This window comes from Temnothorax longispinosus, chromosome 4 (assembly GCF_030848805.1).
Source record: "Temnothorax longispinosus isolate EJ_2023e chromosome 4, Tlon_JGU_v1, whole genome shotgun sequence".
Lineage (NCBI taxonomy): Eukaryota > Metazoa > Arthropoda > Insecta > Hymenoptera > Formicidae > Temnothorax > Temnothorax longispinosus.
In genome coordinates this window covers 23841177-23858473 of record NC_092361.1, presented here as the reverse complement: position 1 = coordinate 23858473, position 17297 = coordinate 23841177, and the positions used below count along the sequence as shown (strand labels likewise).

General features: G+C 44.1%; 1 long non-coding RNA gene across 3 annotated transcripts in view; it reads left to right on the top strand.

The window, feature by feature from the left end:
* The first annotated feature begins 13342 nt into the window (after window positions 1–13342).
* LOC139811940 (uncharacterized) overlaps window positions 13343–17297 on the top strand; it is a 40761-nt gene continuing 36806 nt past the window's right edge. Inside the window, exons 1-2 of one of the 3 annotated variants that reach the window (XR_011731778.1) lie at window positions 13343–13686; window positions 16520–16625. This is a non-coding gene — a long non-coding RNA (uncharacterized lncRNA). Of the gene's footprint in view, window positions 13687–14005; window positions 14375–16519; window positions 16626–17297 lie in introns of those variants that run through there. The other 2 variants (XR_011731780.1, XR_011731779.1) reach the window with 2 other exon arrangements.

The following is a 17297-nucleotide window of genomic DNA, read 5'->3' as shown; positions in this document are numbered from 1 at the left end:
CTCCGCTACGCCGTACCGCGAAAGATGACGACGGCCATTTTGCGCGGGCAACGTCCGTGACGACGCGTACTCGGCCGCGTCGGTTGGTTAAAAGAGAAACAATTAACTTCCCACCCGGACTTCGTATTCTTTCAATTTCCCGTCGGGCTGCCCGCCACCGCTACCGCCACCGCCGCCGTCGTTCGTCTTTCGTCTTTCGAGCTTGAGATCGAGCGATCTCGTGATCGCGTCGTACAAGGGGGCGATACGCGTCGCGGCGCTTCTATATCGCGCGTACTACTTTTTTTTCTTCCGGGGTCTCGTGAAAAAAGCGTGGACACCGCGCGACGACGCGGCAACGAGAACGATGACGAAGGCAGAGGGAGAGAGAAAGAAAAATCTTGAGTCATCGTAACCCCGAGAGAGGAACCGGTCTCTCGCCCCCAGCACTGGCATACCGGCATCTTTTATTATTATATTTCTTCGGGCATTGTTATTAATTCTTCACGGCGCGCGGCGGGGGCGCGGCTAAGAGCGTAAGCTTGTCACGTTCGAGGACCCGTGACCCACCCCCGGTCGGTCGAGAAAGCGCTGTGTTTGCAGAATTCATTGAATCATTGCCATTCCGCGTGGCACGCGCGCGGTCACCGCGCGCTTCGCCCCGTGCCCCATTCTTCGACCGGGGGGAGCAATTTTTCAACGGGTAATCCCCCGTTCCGCGGAGCGATCGCGAGTTCTCGAAAACTGTCGGGAGAAGGGCGCGGATTCGAAGTAATTGCCGCGCGCGCGCGCGCGCCTGCTGCCTTTTGGAGAGAGATAATTCATTCATATAGTAATTACGATAAATCAGCTCGGATACGCCCGGTAAAATGGGCGATCGAGACGAGTCCTGAACGAGATCTCGGTCGCGCGTTACCGACGCGAGACTGGAACGAAAGGTAGTTTGTCGTGACTTCCCACGCGATTACGCCCGGTCGACACGCTACTCCGTTTTTTTCAGGGGATTCCACGGACCTACCGCGAGCGCGCGCGAGCGTTCCCGCTTCGCGTCTTAACCGTCATCTACGGGAAAATCCAAAGTTCTAACTCTAATAAAAGTGAAAACAACCGATATCGATGTCTCATCATAGCTACGTGCTTGCCTAAATACGTCAAATTGTGTCAAAGTTTCTTTAAAATACTGATATCTGTGGGAGCATATTGATATCTGTGGAAAAATCTGTTACATATGCTATGCGCATTTGTATACTTTGGGGCGCCTTTTGGAAAATAATAATTTATTATGTTATTTCAACGAGAGATTGTTCAACTAAATAATGGGTTAACTAAATATAGATTTTCCTCCTTTCATATAATTTACGTTATTAATAAACTCTTGAAATTGATTTTAATCGTTTCCTTCTATACATATATAAATACCTAATTTCAACACGTATTATTAATGCGAAGTAAAAAGTTTTCGAGATATATTTGTGAAACCACAACTGGCATTTTTTCAACATTATATATGTTTAGTAAAATGTACTGAGATAAAGTTTGACGTCCCACGCATTTTAGGAATATCTCATGTAATCCAAATATATAGATATCCATGCTAACATCATGCATAAACGACAACTCTTATAAATGGCGATCAAGCAGGACTCTTGAATTTTACTTTATACGTATAAGAAAACTCGGAACAAACGTCCTCACTTCGCTCATACAAGTCGCACGATTCAATGTTATTGTATCAACGACGGTAGCGTAATACTATGAAATTACGTAGCCATGTAATGGCGAAGCGTCTCAGGACAACCGAGTCGAGAGTCGCTTTGGCTCGAATGGCTCGTTCCCCGAAAGAACGCATGGAAAAGAAGTAATCATAGATGCGACGGGAGAATCGGGTCGCGGATAAAGTGCGTGCGCAAAGAACAATGGCCGCCGAGACGGAGGACGGAGGTACTCTCCAAGCACGTTAATTTGTGCGTTTTATATGCATGGTGAATGACATATCTCGTGGTGAAACAAGCGGATCGTGGCATCCTGCATTCGAATAATTGCAACTTAAGCGTTCGACCTAAGCGCGCGCACGCGAGAGAGAGATTTGTCGCCATTTGTTCTTTCGTCGAGTTCTTCTTCTTCTTCTTCCGTTGTGAGAGAGCCAACTTGTAATAAAGAAACTTTGTACGTATCTATTTGTTGCTTCTGTTGAATGTTGCGCTACAAAGTCCGAGTCTTTGAAGCGTGATTTATATTTAAGGCGCGGTAACGAACGGATGCGCGAGCTAAGCGAGCTTGCACCTTGTCACGTCATATTTTATAGCAGAGTGTTGCTAAAATGTTGGGACAAACTCAAGTGAGTTGTCCATATCAAAACTAATTGTAAGACAAAAAATCCGCGGCAACATATATTTGATCATGAATGCATCGCAATTTTCAGGGGAACGTGGATAGAATATAAAAATAATATAATCTTCGATAATATCGGAATAGGGGGAATAATTTTGCATCGCACTCGCACACATCCTTGTTATCCTGAATTATTAATTTCGGAAAATAATGTCATTTATCGAGATCTTGTATATAAAAACGTGTAGTATTATAATTTTATAGGATGTAACTCGTGTGAAATATTAGTCATCAATTATCGATCATTGTTTGTTATTTTCACTGCTACAGTCAGTCGTGACACATGTACATTAATATTTAGATATACAAAGCGTCGATACAAAGCACTCATCTAATTCGGTATATGATGATCCTCCGCTGGTAGCGGTATATATACGATAACGTAATTCGTTTTTGGCAGAGGGAGTGTTGGAATGACAAAGGCGGAAAGGCAGAAAGGCAGAAAGGCAGATGGGCAGGCGGGCAGGAAGGAAGGAAGGAAGGAAGGAATAAAGAGAGAGGTTTCGAGGGCCGCGCTTACGAGGATCAAAGATACTCCCGGTTGGATCGACATTGTTGCGAGCGAGAACGCCCGAGTCGGTATAAAAAAGAAAGGGAGAAGAGAAAACACCTAGAGTCCGGCATTATAACGAGGCTTATTATTTACGCTGATCATTATTTTGACGGCGCTGATCGGCCACCGTCCATCACTTTCGTTCCTCCTCTCGTTCTCCCCGCCATTCTCTTTTCTTTCAAGATCCCGCTCTGCACCGCAGATCCCTCATCTCCTCATCTTCGCTCTACTACATAGCCGCTCTTTTATTATCCTAAAACTCTTCGTAAGTGTCACGGCCAAGACCGATATCATAAATTCGCTGCCGCTCGAAAGAATCACCGTAAAACGAGCCTCTCTCGGCTAGATAGGGTACCGAGTTATTAATTAATTACAAGTCCGCTTGTGAGAAACGTTCATTTTCGCTGCTCACCCTTGCGGAATCGTTCGCCCGCGCCAATGAGATTGTTACTTTCACGGTTATAATCGCTAAATCGCGACTACCGCGTAGAAGCCAACGCTAATTGTAAGCTTGTTATACGTATACAATTGTTGCTATTCTTACATGCTATTTCAAATCAAATTATAGTATATTGATTGTCCATTATCAAACGGTAACTTTCTGGTCATCGTATACAGGATGTTAAGAAAAAGTTTAACGTTAGAAATTTTTCAACTAGTGTGTCATTCTATACAATGAGGATGTAAAACGTATACGAGAACATGAGAACATTAGAATCACCTTTTACAAACAGTAAGATAAGAATACGCTTTTATGTACGCTCATTGCAGTACGCTAGTTGCAAATCGTCTTACTGTTCTTTATTATTAAAAAAAAAAGAATAAAGAAACTTGCAGGAAAAACAACTATTTTGCATTAATTTTTCTGTCTTTTACAAAATGCCACGAAAGCTATGAAAATGCAAAAAGGTGAAAACATGAAGAATCTTGGTGCCTTTAGGGCTCGTCGACAAGAGGTAAAAACGCGCGAGCAGTTTTTTATTCTCCGAGGCGTGGTCGCCGTGATTGCGCGTTCATTTGTCAGAACATAAACGGTAAACCGGGTTAGCAGCCGTTCTTTTGATTCGAGCTTCGCGTTTTTCACGTTATACTTAAGTATATAAGTTGTCGCATCCCTTCGACAAAATTAACTATAGTCGCAGTTTTATCAAATACGCGAACAATTACAAACACATAATATGTTTAAGGGTCGACAGAAGCAGCTGATCGAGACACGGTGGAGATAAAAACTCGAAAATTTATTTTGACCATTTTTCCAAAAAATCGCTCTGTAGCAGTTTTAAGGCGATGCTGCTGATTACGAGTATCGCAGTTAAAGTGCGATTTTCTCATTATTTTGGCCGTAATATGGATTTTACGATTCGTAGTTCACGCTTGCCGCGTGGGGTTTCCACCGTGTCTCCTGTCGACTCTTAAATGTAAAAATGATTTGTTTCGATTACTCTGTAGCATAAAATATGAGATAGAGTGATAAAAAAGACCCGTCAACGACACTACCGAAATAGAATTTATTTCATCGCGGAATATAAGTTTCGATCAAAGATGACGATAACGATTATGACGAGGTAAAAACTAAGAAAAAAAATACTATTAATAGTAACGATAATAACGGAGGTAATTACTATTACGCGGGGATCCATTACGAACCCTTAAGATCAGCGGATCGCGTGCGTCCCGGCGCTATCTGATCGTTACAAATACAAATAACGGCGTAATAGGTATTGCGTGTGCACATTGATAACGTTCCTATATAAACGAGTACTTGTTAGTACAGCCGAGCGAGCTGTAATACGACAAGTGAGGAAAAATTCGCGAGCTATCTTCTATTCTCTCTTTCACTCCGTCTAGACTGTGAAACAAATTTGAAAGGAAGAAATCAATGATGCTTATGAAAATTTTCACACATACATATGTAACAAAGAGCAGTGTTTTACAATTTCATTATCTATGAAAGATCTACGTGCAATAAAAACAATTAAATTACCGATTATTATTTCGTCAATCATATTCGGGGAAATAAAAAGGTATAATCTATATCTGGTTATACTAGCGTGGCTAAAGTATTAACGAAGACCAACCGCCAATTTTTGTAAAGATTTTCTGTCAAAAAAATGCTGAAAAACTACCGATGATTGCTAATATGTCATCTATGATTGTTTCCATGGCTGTTACTCGTACACGATCGACGAACGATCGATATTTGTAGATTTTTTATTTATGCTCTGTCTTAAACAAACACAACACAAATAAAATAAATAATTCGCGAAAATTTCCGTTTGTATTCCATTTTATTCCGTATAATGTTCGCGCATGGAATTTTAATAAGTTTACGTTACATAAAATATTTGACACTCTATACAGGCAAATCGTCGTTTTATGTATATGAACGGTGCAATATAGATAACGAATTCTAGTTTGGCTTTGACTAGAATAAGCCGCGCTCGTAATACATCAAATTCATCGGAATCACCTCGCTATCGGAATCGAAAATGTCGACGAGATTATATAGATCTTTATCGAAAAGATACGTCACATCTAACATCGCGCCATGGAAAAAGAGAGAAGGTAAAACGTGATGATCCTCAAATGGGTTTCTGCGGGCTACATGGATTCGTCGTAATAGATATCTCGTAAATAAAGTTCTCGAACGGGGCACTATTAGACGTATATAGCACGTAATCGTGGCGCGATCGGAACCAGGTCTCATTATACGCACGGGTATTGAGTCGGGCTACTTAAGTGAGGGAGGGAAGGAGAGGATAGATGTTGGTGGTGGTGGTGGTGCGATCATTGGCCGGGGGGGGGGAGGGAGAAGGGGGGAAGGCGAACAGAGAGGATCGAAAGGTATACGTTTACGACATACGTTGCTACAGCCCGTGCCGAGGAGGATGAATCCTAAGCAATTTCTCGCTGGTCGGAGCTCTTTGATGCTTTGAACTCTCACCGCGCTGACCGATCCTCGCGCTGTAATCACGCGGAGCTTTGCCACGCCCCGAAAAACACCTCGGACCCCGTGTTTCTCTCTCCTTCTCTCCCTCGCTCCCTCGCTCCCCTCGACCCCTCAACTCTCTCGCGCCCGCGCTCACGCGCTACCACCTTGCCCCTCTCTTTTCGCCGTTTCTCCTGCACCGCACCGCACCAACTCTGCCTACCTCCTCCATCACCTTGACTCATCCCTCTCCCACCTTGCCCCTTGCGTCCGCTCACTGGCGTCCTCGCTCTCTTATACGGACTCGTATAATCTTGGCCGAAGAATCTGATTATTCTAAACTCTCGATCGGCAGGATTTATCCCGTCTCGATTCTCGATCCTATCGCGATGTTGCGAGAAACGTGCCGCTGCCTCTCGCGGATACGGATATTATCGTCGTTCCTATCGCGTCGAACAAAATTGTCAGTTTTGCATGCTTTACGAATTTTCGACACATTTTTAGATGTCAGTATCGTCAATCAAATATATCGGCAAATAATGCGTGAACGTGAAAGTGAAAACCACGAAATAACATTATAGGAGATAATTTTGGGCATGGCATGTATAGAAGATTCAATCAAAGGTAATTGTGTCATTGGTGTAAGTGTGACAACACGATATTTTCCAGTGATAAGTATATAACTCATATACCCCGTTACTCAATGAGTAATGATTAATGTTTTAACAGAATAATTATAGCTTATTCTTACACAAAAATGTTACAAACGTAGCTCAGATTAATTTTAATTTAATTATTATATTAATATATAGACACACATCTTCGTACATCAATCGTACATCGATAACATCTGTGTGGTGCCCGTAGCTATATCGCGATAAGACATTAATATAATAATTATTGTGGTTCGCTATGTTTGAAAGATAGCTAGCAAAGATGTAATGATATAATTGATGTACCGAATATATTAAAATTATTGATCCTTGTAACAGATTTATCAAAACTATTTAAACTATAAACAAAGCTTAAACAGCAAAGTATTTATACAGAGAAGTTTATTTATTGATAATAATATATTGTACGCGTATCTCTAACAATTTATCTTATTTATAAATCGTTTCATCGTAATTGTAAAAATATCAACACAATAGAAATATATCGCTACTATTATTACGACATATCAGATGCCTTGGCGTTGATATCCGTACGATATATCAATTTGTTGATATACCGAGATTATATCATCGATATGCATCGACTTAACCGCTAAGGGACGGCGAAAAAATCGCCTTACGAACAAGGGCACGTTACCGACAAACGCAGCGCTTCCCCTGCGCATCGGACTATATCCGGTGGTATCGAGAGAGAGAGAGAGAGAGAGAGAGAGAGAGAGAGAGAGAGAGAGAGAGAGAGAGAGAGAGAGAGAGAGAGAGAGAGAGAGAGAGAGAGAGAGAGAGAGAGAGAGAGAGAGAGAGAGAGAGAGAGAGAGAGAGAGAGAGAGAGAGAGACAGGTCTCACCATTACACCCTATTACGTACGCCACTGATCGTGCCACGGGATCGTTGATCCACCACTCCTCTTCTTCGCACTCGTCCCCAATGATCGGAGTTGCCTCGCAGTTGCGCGGCGGTTGCTAAGAAGAGGAGCCAGGAGAAGAGGAGGAGAGAAAAGAGCCCCTTGGAGAGAAACCGCGGTATTCTGGCCCCGGCCAGGCATGAGGTTGCGCTCTCTCTTTAAACCGCACTATAATACATCGGAAGAATGGCGAGCGCGAGCGAGAGAAACTCGTGCAACAGACAGAGATTTCTAACGTCTCGTCTCATCTCGTCTCGCTCCGTCATATGCGGCGGCGCGGCGGCAGCGGCAGCGGCAGCGGCCCGCTCGTTTCACGCCTTTGCCTTCGCCTTCGCCGTCTTTCCCCGTTCCTCGAGCGCGATGCCCGAGGTGGATGTTGCCGAAGGTGGTATTAATTGGCGAGGGGCTCGGTCGCTTATGATTAGCCCGCGCAGCCGACTTCGATCTTCCCTCGGGAACCGACTTTGTCTACTTACGTTCATACATGCGCGTACAGAACGTACATATACCGGTTAACCACTTACTACCGTCGCGTCGCGGAAATATCGCGCACCGTGCGATTGACGTAGCGGCATTAGTGGTAGTATCAGCGATGTTCGAGACGATGTTGAGACTCGGTTTCGGGATATCATCCCGGGAGATATCGGCCGGTTTGGGATCGGACGCTAATACAGCTGGGCAGGTAGTACATGCCAAGGCGAGATAATTACAGAGCGCGTCGCGGCCGCCAAGTCAAACAACCTAAAACATCAACCTGCTCCGGGCCATAGGCGCCCGAATCCGTGGACGGAATATTTTCCGTTTGGAGATATATGTTTACGTACGTATGATGAGAAAGAGAGAAAACGCTCATAGCTGTGCGCGCGCGCGCGCGTTAAAGTAAAAAGGCATTCGTAAAGCAGGTAACCGCGGACTCTGTTGGCGGGATAGCAGCCGGAGCCTTTCATTCCGAGTTCGAGATCCGAGGGCGAGCTAATCGATTTGAAATTGGGCCCGTGACGGTCTTCTTTGGCGTACCTCGTGCTCGTTCAATTTATTTGGTGGCTCCGACCACCCCGGCGTAGCTGGGGCCTCCGTATTGTTCGTAACGGATACCGAACAACAGTGCCCCGCACTTTTTTTACACGGCATCGAAGACGAATCACCGCCGTCACGGTACTCGCGCGTACCGAAATATCTTTTGTCGCTCGCAAAATTGAAAACGTCCGTAAACTGACGTAAGCAACGTCGACTGCGCAACACTCTTTTTCTCTTTCTCTCTTTCTCTCTCTCTGTCTCCCCTTTCTCTCAGCAAACTACATTTTACGAAATTAATCGCAGTTTGTCTTTTCTCTTTTTTTTTCTTCGTGTTCTGGAAGGAAGATATTTCTTTTGTCTCTTTCTTTATACATTTATGAAAGTAAGAAGAGAGAAAAAGACAGGAGGAGAAGAGAAGAAGGAGAAAGAGGAGAAGGAGGGAGAGGAGAGGCGAGGCGAGGGAGGGACGGAGGTCGTTCCTCGGGTCGACCACAATCGGCCAAATTAGTCGGGTTTCCACGGGGTGTGGCTTGGGTTAGTTACGCTTTAGGTGTCGGATGGGTTGGAGAAACAATTTGTTTGTTCTGTTAGCGGCGCGCCACGCTAATGACACGTTACGTCAGCAACGCGATCGAGAGGGACAAAGTACGGACCCGAGTATCCCGACTCCCGAGTAATCCGAGTAGCCCTGAGAGTCGTTCTCGGGAACAAGAATTAATTGCGTTAATCTCGTGTTTTACGAGCGACCTGGTACGTATCATCGCCGAGGTATAGATATCGTATACACGATGCCTCGTGGACGGACGATGGAAAAGATGTGCGCGAGCGGTCTGAAATTCTCAGAGATATTTTAAGGATTCCGAGAGCGTCGTAAAACTCTTCGCTCCACCGCCGGCAAAAGATCGAACGTTGGCGAAGAAGAAGAAGAAGAAGAAGAAGAAGAAGAAGAAGAAAGGCGCCCGCGAAAGTGATGGCCGGTCGTTAAAGATCGGCTCTCTCGCGCTCGGCGCGTGATGCCGCTTCGCCCGGTTGCAAGAGAGGACGGAACGGACGGCTGTCTTACATTTATATCTTGTAATCGGGGTTTACACACGTGTCACCTCGTGTTCACCACACGAATCCATATATAATATCAAATATCAAATATCAATGTCACATCGAAACTGCTGGCGTTGTCGTTCAATCATTATTTTTTGCGTGTAATGTAATCACGTCTCATTGTCACTCCGCTCCGTTACAATTTCTTAGCGTAATATGTGACGGCATAGGATATTGCTCTAAAAAATGAAAAGAGTATATAGTGGAGCGGAGGATGCCACTATACGAAAGCTCACATAAAATTTGCTTCATTTCACATAAAACTGTCTATGATTGTCTATACGTAAGCAAGCCGAAAACTGACGTGACATCGGTAATCGATATCAGCGGGTAACGCGAATCGATCTTGGACAATTGTTCGCCACGATCGGACATTTGGATCGATCCATAGGCATAGGCGGGAAATGAGAAACGACCGCGTATTTCACTACCTAACGTAAAGCGGTAAACGTTACGTCGCACCTGCGTATTTTCCACGGTGGGATGTCCCCGTGTCGTAAAAGTTTTTAGCTGTCCAAGTGATCCGCGAGTTTGTACTATGTGTACGCGAAATTCCGTATGCGGTAACTTTATTTATACAGGGTATACGCGGCGCGCGTTCGCGTATTCACTGGACGCTAACAATAAATAGAAGCGTAGTCCGAATGCCAGAAGAAGAGGCGGTAACCTATCATTATCGTGTGCTCCGACGTCCTCGCGTCGTAGCGTTTAGTCACGCGAACCTTCGCTCCCTTGCAGCCCCTCGGAGGGGTGAAGCGGGCGGGGGGAGGGCGCAGGGAAAAAGCGAAAACGACGTACGAAAGTAATAACGCGCGCCAATTAGTTACGAGAGAAGTAGACAAAAACGCGACGTTCGTTTCGTCGCTCGTTCACGTCGTTCCTCCCTCGCTCGCTCGCTCGCTCAGCCAAGTGATATACTCGGCGGACGTTGATACGTTTCACTTTTCGAGAGCGACGCGATTGATTTCCAGCGAAATTAGCAAAGACCAAGGGCGAGATCGAAGTGGACGAGAGCTCGGTGGAGAGAGAGAGAGAGAGAAAGAGAACGAAAAGAGTGAATAGGAAGAAGCTGGTGAAGGGAGAAAAGAGAGAGAAGAGGAGAGGGAGAAAGAGAGAGAGAGAGAGAGAGAGAGAGAGAGAGGGGGGAAGGTGGAAAAAGACGGAGCTAACTCGTAGGTTCGGGGCGGAGCACGTCCCTCGCCGGAGCACAAAGCGGCCTGAGGTATAAATTGGTTTGTTTGCCGCGGAGATGAAAGGGGCCGCTAAATGCTATCTTTAAGGTGTCGGATCAACGCAAATGTGGCTGAGTTACTCGTAATTATAGGATACTCGGAGCTCGGACCTACGCTCGGAGCTCGTCCGTTCGCTCTCCGTCGCTCGCTCGGCCGCCTGCCTGCCTGTCCGCCTGCTTCCCCTCATCCCCCGCCTGTTCACCCTGGGTTCGCTAGCTCGCCTGGCCTGTCTGGTCTTTTCCCCAGGCTGCCTCGTTGCCGCGGCTCGCACTGGCGCGCTTCTCGGTGGACCGCTCCGATTCACTCTCCGCGCTCCGCTCACGAACCACGTACTCGCTGCTCGCATCGCGCCTCACCGCGCCGCACCGCGCCGCTTTCGATTCACACGATCCGAACCGCGATTAGGGACCAATTAGAACGAATCTTCGGCTGCTTGTGTTCGATCAGGAACGCGTATTTGCCATATAACGACTAAGCGGCACGTACACATTTCTCGCCTCCCGTACTACACACAGTACACATTTAACTTTTTAACTTTGTATTTGTACGTCGTAATGCATCGTAATGCAAATACGAATACGATGTTACAGAAATTCTTTTTTTGCTTCGAATAGAAACGAGGGGAGGGGGCGGGGGGGGAGAGAGAAAGAGAGAGAGAGAGAGAGAGAGAAAAGAATAAAAGAGGACGTTAGTTTAAAAGAAAAGCTTGTCAAGTTTTACGGTCGGAGTCATCTCAAGAGGACGGTCAAATTATTCTCTCTCGCGTGCGTCGTCTCTTGAAATTTAAATAAACTTCCCTTCTACACCGTACTATTATCTCGGAATCATCAGAGAAACGATAAATTTCGAATTGTCCGAGTAGAATGGCTCACGTAAAACCTCACTCGAGTGATGGTAACTCTTTCGCACTCTATAAGTTAAGTATTAGCCAATGAGAAAAGGATCGTCTGCCCCGGTAGCGCGACATCGTTTCTTTGGAGAAAATATCGCGTTTCTCGAAGCCTCTCTCGAAGCAAGTTATCTTTTTTTCTCGACGCTCGACGCTCACGTGTTACATTATCGTTATTTCCGCGAAAATAAGAGTAGGTAACAGAGAGAACCCTACGCCATTGACGATGCTCTTTATCTCACTGTTTCCGACGAGATGCTTCTCTCCACGGAGAATCTCGAAGGAGACGAGCGCGTACCATGGGGCTGCGAGGAGAGAAGCGCGGCCGACATATTATAGTACAAAATAATAATTCATAAATTATACGCGCCACGTCCGTTTAGTGCGGTGGCTCTCCGCGGCTTAAGTATACAGCTCACTGCACGCGAACGAGACGGGGACGAGACCGGGCGAGATGGGACGGGACGGGACGGGACGGGACGGGATGAAACGGGACAGGACGGGATGGGACGGGACGGGACGGAACGAAGGCCGGGAAATAGGCGCAAAAACTAATCTCCTCGTTCGAGCGGTAGATAGCAGTCAATCAGAGCTGCGAATCACGTGTATCGGAGGATAATCGGAGCGACACATCGACATGCAAGAGCAACGGCTTACATGACGCGCGAACGCGAGCGGCCGCGCGTTTGAGCTCGAGCTCGCGCGCGCGCACGGCGGCTTTCATCCCGTGTAACGCCGCGCGCCGTAACCGGTAGCGTGCCCGTTGCCCGTGTGTAATTTGCATTAATTATCTTCAAACCTCTCCGCACGCCGTTTGCCGTGAGCACACGATGAGGCTCGGAGATACGGAAAACGATGTATCGCGTATGCAAATAAAGAGGAGAGGAGATGAAATACGAGTCGAAATGCGAGATGAGTTTGGAGTTTGGAGCGAAAAGTGAAAACAGAACAGCGAGATCGACGACAAAATGGAAACGGTACTTCGTACTGATACGTTCGTAAAATGTTTTACGTCGCCGCCTTTGTTGCCGTCTTTGCAACAACATTGTTGCCGCGCGTTCACTCAAGTGTCACTGTAATTATCCGACTACGTTAACGATCAAAAGAATTATTATTCGATTTGCTCGAGCCAAATATTTGGATAATCCAAACCCCGACGTCTAAAGAGTCGACGTCGCTAAACCAACGTTTTTTAACATTTAGTACATATCCGTACACAGAGTGCACAGGTATAAAGCGCAAAATACGTATCACGCATTTTAAATATTATCTAAGAACAATATTCATCTTTTAGCGCGTTTCATTTATAGGAAAGTGAGTCGTTTTAGGTCTTTTTTCGATCTAACGTGGATTCGGTGCTGCGAGCACGAGACGAGTGCACGAGAACGGAGAAACCGCACCGCGTATACCGGCGTACCTCTTTCGCGTTACCGCTCTTACGTACATATAAAACGCGTTAAACTACGTGTCCGTCTGGATCTGGATACACATTAAGGACATAACGTGTATCGCGTATCGTTCCAACGTATAGGTATAATACACATTACACGTATATGTATGTTTCTCGTCCCGGATCGTCCATGTTGCTTCGAATGTTACGTATCGGGCGCGTTTACGTGCGCTACGGCAAGAAGAAGAAGAGGAAGAGAGAGAAAAGATTAACTCACCCATGCTGTTGGTTGTAGGTTGCTGGTTGTAGTTGCGTTGAGTCGAGTTAGGTCGTGAGTGAGACGGCGCGGCGGCGGGACGGGACGGGACGAGACGAGACGAGACGAGGCGAGGCGAGGCGACTCATCACGCTTGTTTTCCGCCTGCCCGCGATTAGCGAGAGTCATCCTGGGAGGCCCGTTCGTCTTTCGCACCTTTCGTATCCCTTTCGAAACGGTTTCTTCGCGCCTCTGCGCCAGCGAATAAGGTGAAAGGGGTGGGGAAGCGAACTTAGCAAACTCGTCGAACGAGAGACGGAAAACTCGGAGCGAGCGACTGACAACAACGTGACAACGAAGGACGGAAAAACCTTTCGGTAAGTTCCGACTTCCGACGCCCGACGCGCCACCGCACCCCGCAGTCCCGCACCGCCCGTCCTCGTTTAATTTTCGTCTCCTTTAAATAACGGTTCGTATTTCGTACACATAGATATATATTCCATTTTCTGAAACACAGCCGCACCTTATACCCGTTTACGTGCGACTAACTGTAAAATAACGAGCGACTTGAAGTTATCGAGGAAAATCGATAATCTTCGTGCTTGATCGTCGCATCTCCGCGTATTCGGAAGCTTGAATGTGGCGCGACAAGTGGACGCGTGGCCCGCGCCCCGCGCGGGGAGCGGGGACTAGGGACTAGGGAGTTGGGACTGAGGAGCGACGCGCGACGTCGCGACGATGGGAAAACTGAAAAGTGTCGGTGTCGCGTCGCGACGCGAGTCGCGCTCGCGGTCGCGCGTTGATTAGATATTTCCAAGTGTAAATTGAAATAAAGTCGAGTAACGCAGGAATACAGTACTCATTCGAGAATGGAGAAATGTATCCCGTGTATCCGTATATTGGTCGGTGGCGTCGTGGGTGCAGTTCTTGACGCTCGATGCTCCGAGCTCCGAGCTCCGATAAGACATAACCAAAGTGGAAGTGGAAACGTTGCAGTAACCCCGCGGTGTCACCGCGTGTATTAACCTATATATGCTCGTTCAAGGTGAGTGGACTGATTGAGTGGTGAGTTCTCGACAATGGATAAGTTATACATTAAACGAATTTGAGAGCACTTCTATAATATTATACAATATTTCATTCTTAATGCATTTTACAATTAGTATTAAACACAGAATAAGTGGCGCGGCGTATATTATGTATTAAAATAAGTTACCTGTGACTTACCTCCCCCAATTTCTTACAGGTTGACAAATCCTCTATTGAGAATCGTGTGATTTTCTTGTGACTAAAAGACAGTCGAATGTGAAAGAGCTTTAGTTAAAGTTCAAGAGATTAAAAACAACACTCGCGCGCGCGTCGCGGTCGTTCTAATTGCTCTTTCAGGCCCGACCTCGACATTATTGGCCGACTGATTACACATATGCACGTGTGAACGTACGTGCGTCGTACGTCCTGCGTCCACCGTACGTGTACATACGTTCGATTCGTCGTGCACGTGCGTTAATTGGCTGTCTCCCGGCCAACTAATAACGCTTCTTTTAAGGAAAAAGAATGATTCGTCGTGCCTTGAGAAATTTTTTGACACATGTAATATCGGCGTAATAACGGCGCGGCGCGGCGTTCCGCGTTCGTAATTAGAATAGCGCGTTACTTTCCATTCTTGATTGAAAGTGTACGTAATTATGTATTAATATTCATGGACCGTACATGCTTCGTACGTACGGTATCTTTGTTTTACATATCGCTCAATCTTTATTTGATTCTGGTTAAGCACGTTAATTACAACTGCTTAATATAATGAGCAAACTGCAATAAAATTAAATGACAGGCAGAAGCAAAATAATTAGCGGTGAACAGTTGAACACACGTACAGGAGGGTAACACGTGCGACACAGAACGCGTGCGCGCGAGACTTTCCTGTACATACATCCTTTTGTTGTGCACATCCACGATTCATAAATTATGTGAGCACGTATTTAAAATTTATTTAGATAAATAACTGTTACATTTTCTAGATTCTTAACTTTGACATTCGTTGAAAGCATCGGTTCTTAAATCTTTCAAGTCCCCCTCACGCGTGATACATATATTTTTAGCATTTTGATTATTTTGAATAGAGAGTTTGCTAGCTAGAAATATGTTGTCTACATAATATGTGATTTCTAAAACTGTTACAACGTTCTGTTTCTTTGAGTACGCATTAAGGTCATTGAAATTATTTTAAATAAGTTTCAAACTATAATTATAATTATTAATTATAGATTAGAATTTGCTTTTAATATCCGTTAAATTAATAATTTTTTACTAACACGTTTGTAATTATTTTTTTGCACTACAACAGTATTGTAGATGAGTGTATATAGATGTTTAATTATATTGCACGAAAATAATTTTTAACAGTAAATATGTAACACAAAAATAGATTACATATACGTATATTTCATCATCATTTAATATAGCCCACACAAAGCGATTTGACGTTTATTACTTTCTTTATTACTCTCTTAATTAATTCAATAATTATAGATTTGCGAATAGTGAATAGTGAATAGGATTATGGATAAATTGTGAAAAATGAATTTGAAGATTACTCCAACACTGTTATGAGATTATATTATACAGACTAACAATAAGAATGAAATGTCGATTCGTACACGAAGCACTCGATAACAATAATTGTTCATGAAATAACCATCGCGATGGACATTGCTTAGGAGATACATCCTTTCTCCATTTCTGACTTCGAAGAACGAGTGAAAGAAAAAATTATTACGTTGTTCCTTGCAATAATTCATTCACACGTTTCTCATTTCAGAAGATTCTCTCACATTACGAATTTATTTCTACATTTCTTTCATTTCGCAGTATTTTCGTATTGACACCCATACTTGCATTCACACATTTATCTTTTAACTCTTTATTACATGATATTTAATTTTAACGTGATTTATTGTAGAAAGAGATTTATGTGAAAAATGAGAGACATGACGAATATCTGCAAATTTTTATTTGAAACGAAACAAGTGTATTTCCATGTAGGCATATAATTATAATACAACGTGTATGTATTCTTTTAAGTGAGATGATGAAATAAATGACATTGTCTCGAGAGTATATCAAATACCCATAGTAAGGCATGATTTTAATTGTTTATTATGTTTGTTATCATGTTAACGGTTATAATAGTACAATCAATTATGTTTCCAGCGCCAACAGTCGGCTGTGGTGTTACGATACACAGGCATCGTTCCGAGTGTTCCGACGGACATCCTCGACCGCCGCGGCGGCGGAGCGGTGAAAGAACGCGTAAATCGTAAGTCACTTTATTTTCACTTGTTTTTACTTTCTGCACTAATTCTGTTGTTTAAAATTTGAATTTTAAAGCCGAAAAATTAAGTCTATTTTACGCAAAATTATTGCCTTTTTCACATAAATTATATTTCTATCGATTTTCTAACAATTTAGGTATAATAAGTTACATTGAGAACTGATATTTATCACGTATTCCGATGCTGATTTTTCGTAATATATTATTATAAATATAAAACAAAACTCTGACACAGATATTTTATTCGTTATTTATTTAATATTATTTTATATATTATAGTTACATATTCGAATATACAAAATAGAATTTCTTATGATCTTGATATCCAAGTTTCTATGGAAAAAGGCAATTATGCTTGCGTAAAGATTCCTTTTACTGAATTACGCTTTTCTGACGTATTGATATCGCTTCATGTCACAGTACGTAAGTTTCTCATTATGTAAAACTTTCCGTGATGTGACTTTAATTTTGATGGGTAGAATGGTCTTTACTTCGCTGGAAAGTTCCTATTTCACAACTTGATTAGTCTTTCTTCTTGACTCCTTAATTACAAGCCGTATATTTATGGGCCCGTCTCGTTGCACGTAAACTTCATTTTAGATGAACTATAATTTGCAATAAAATTCGCGTATCTACAGTATTCTACTATATAGGTAT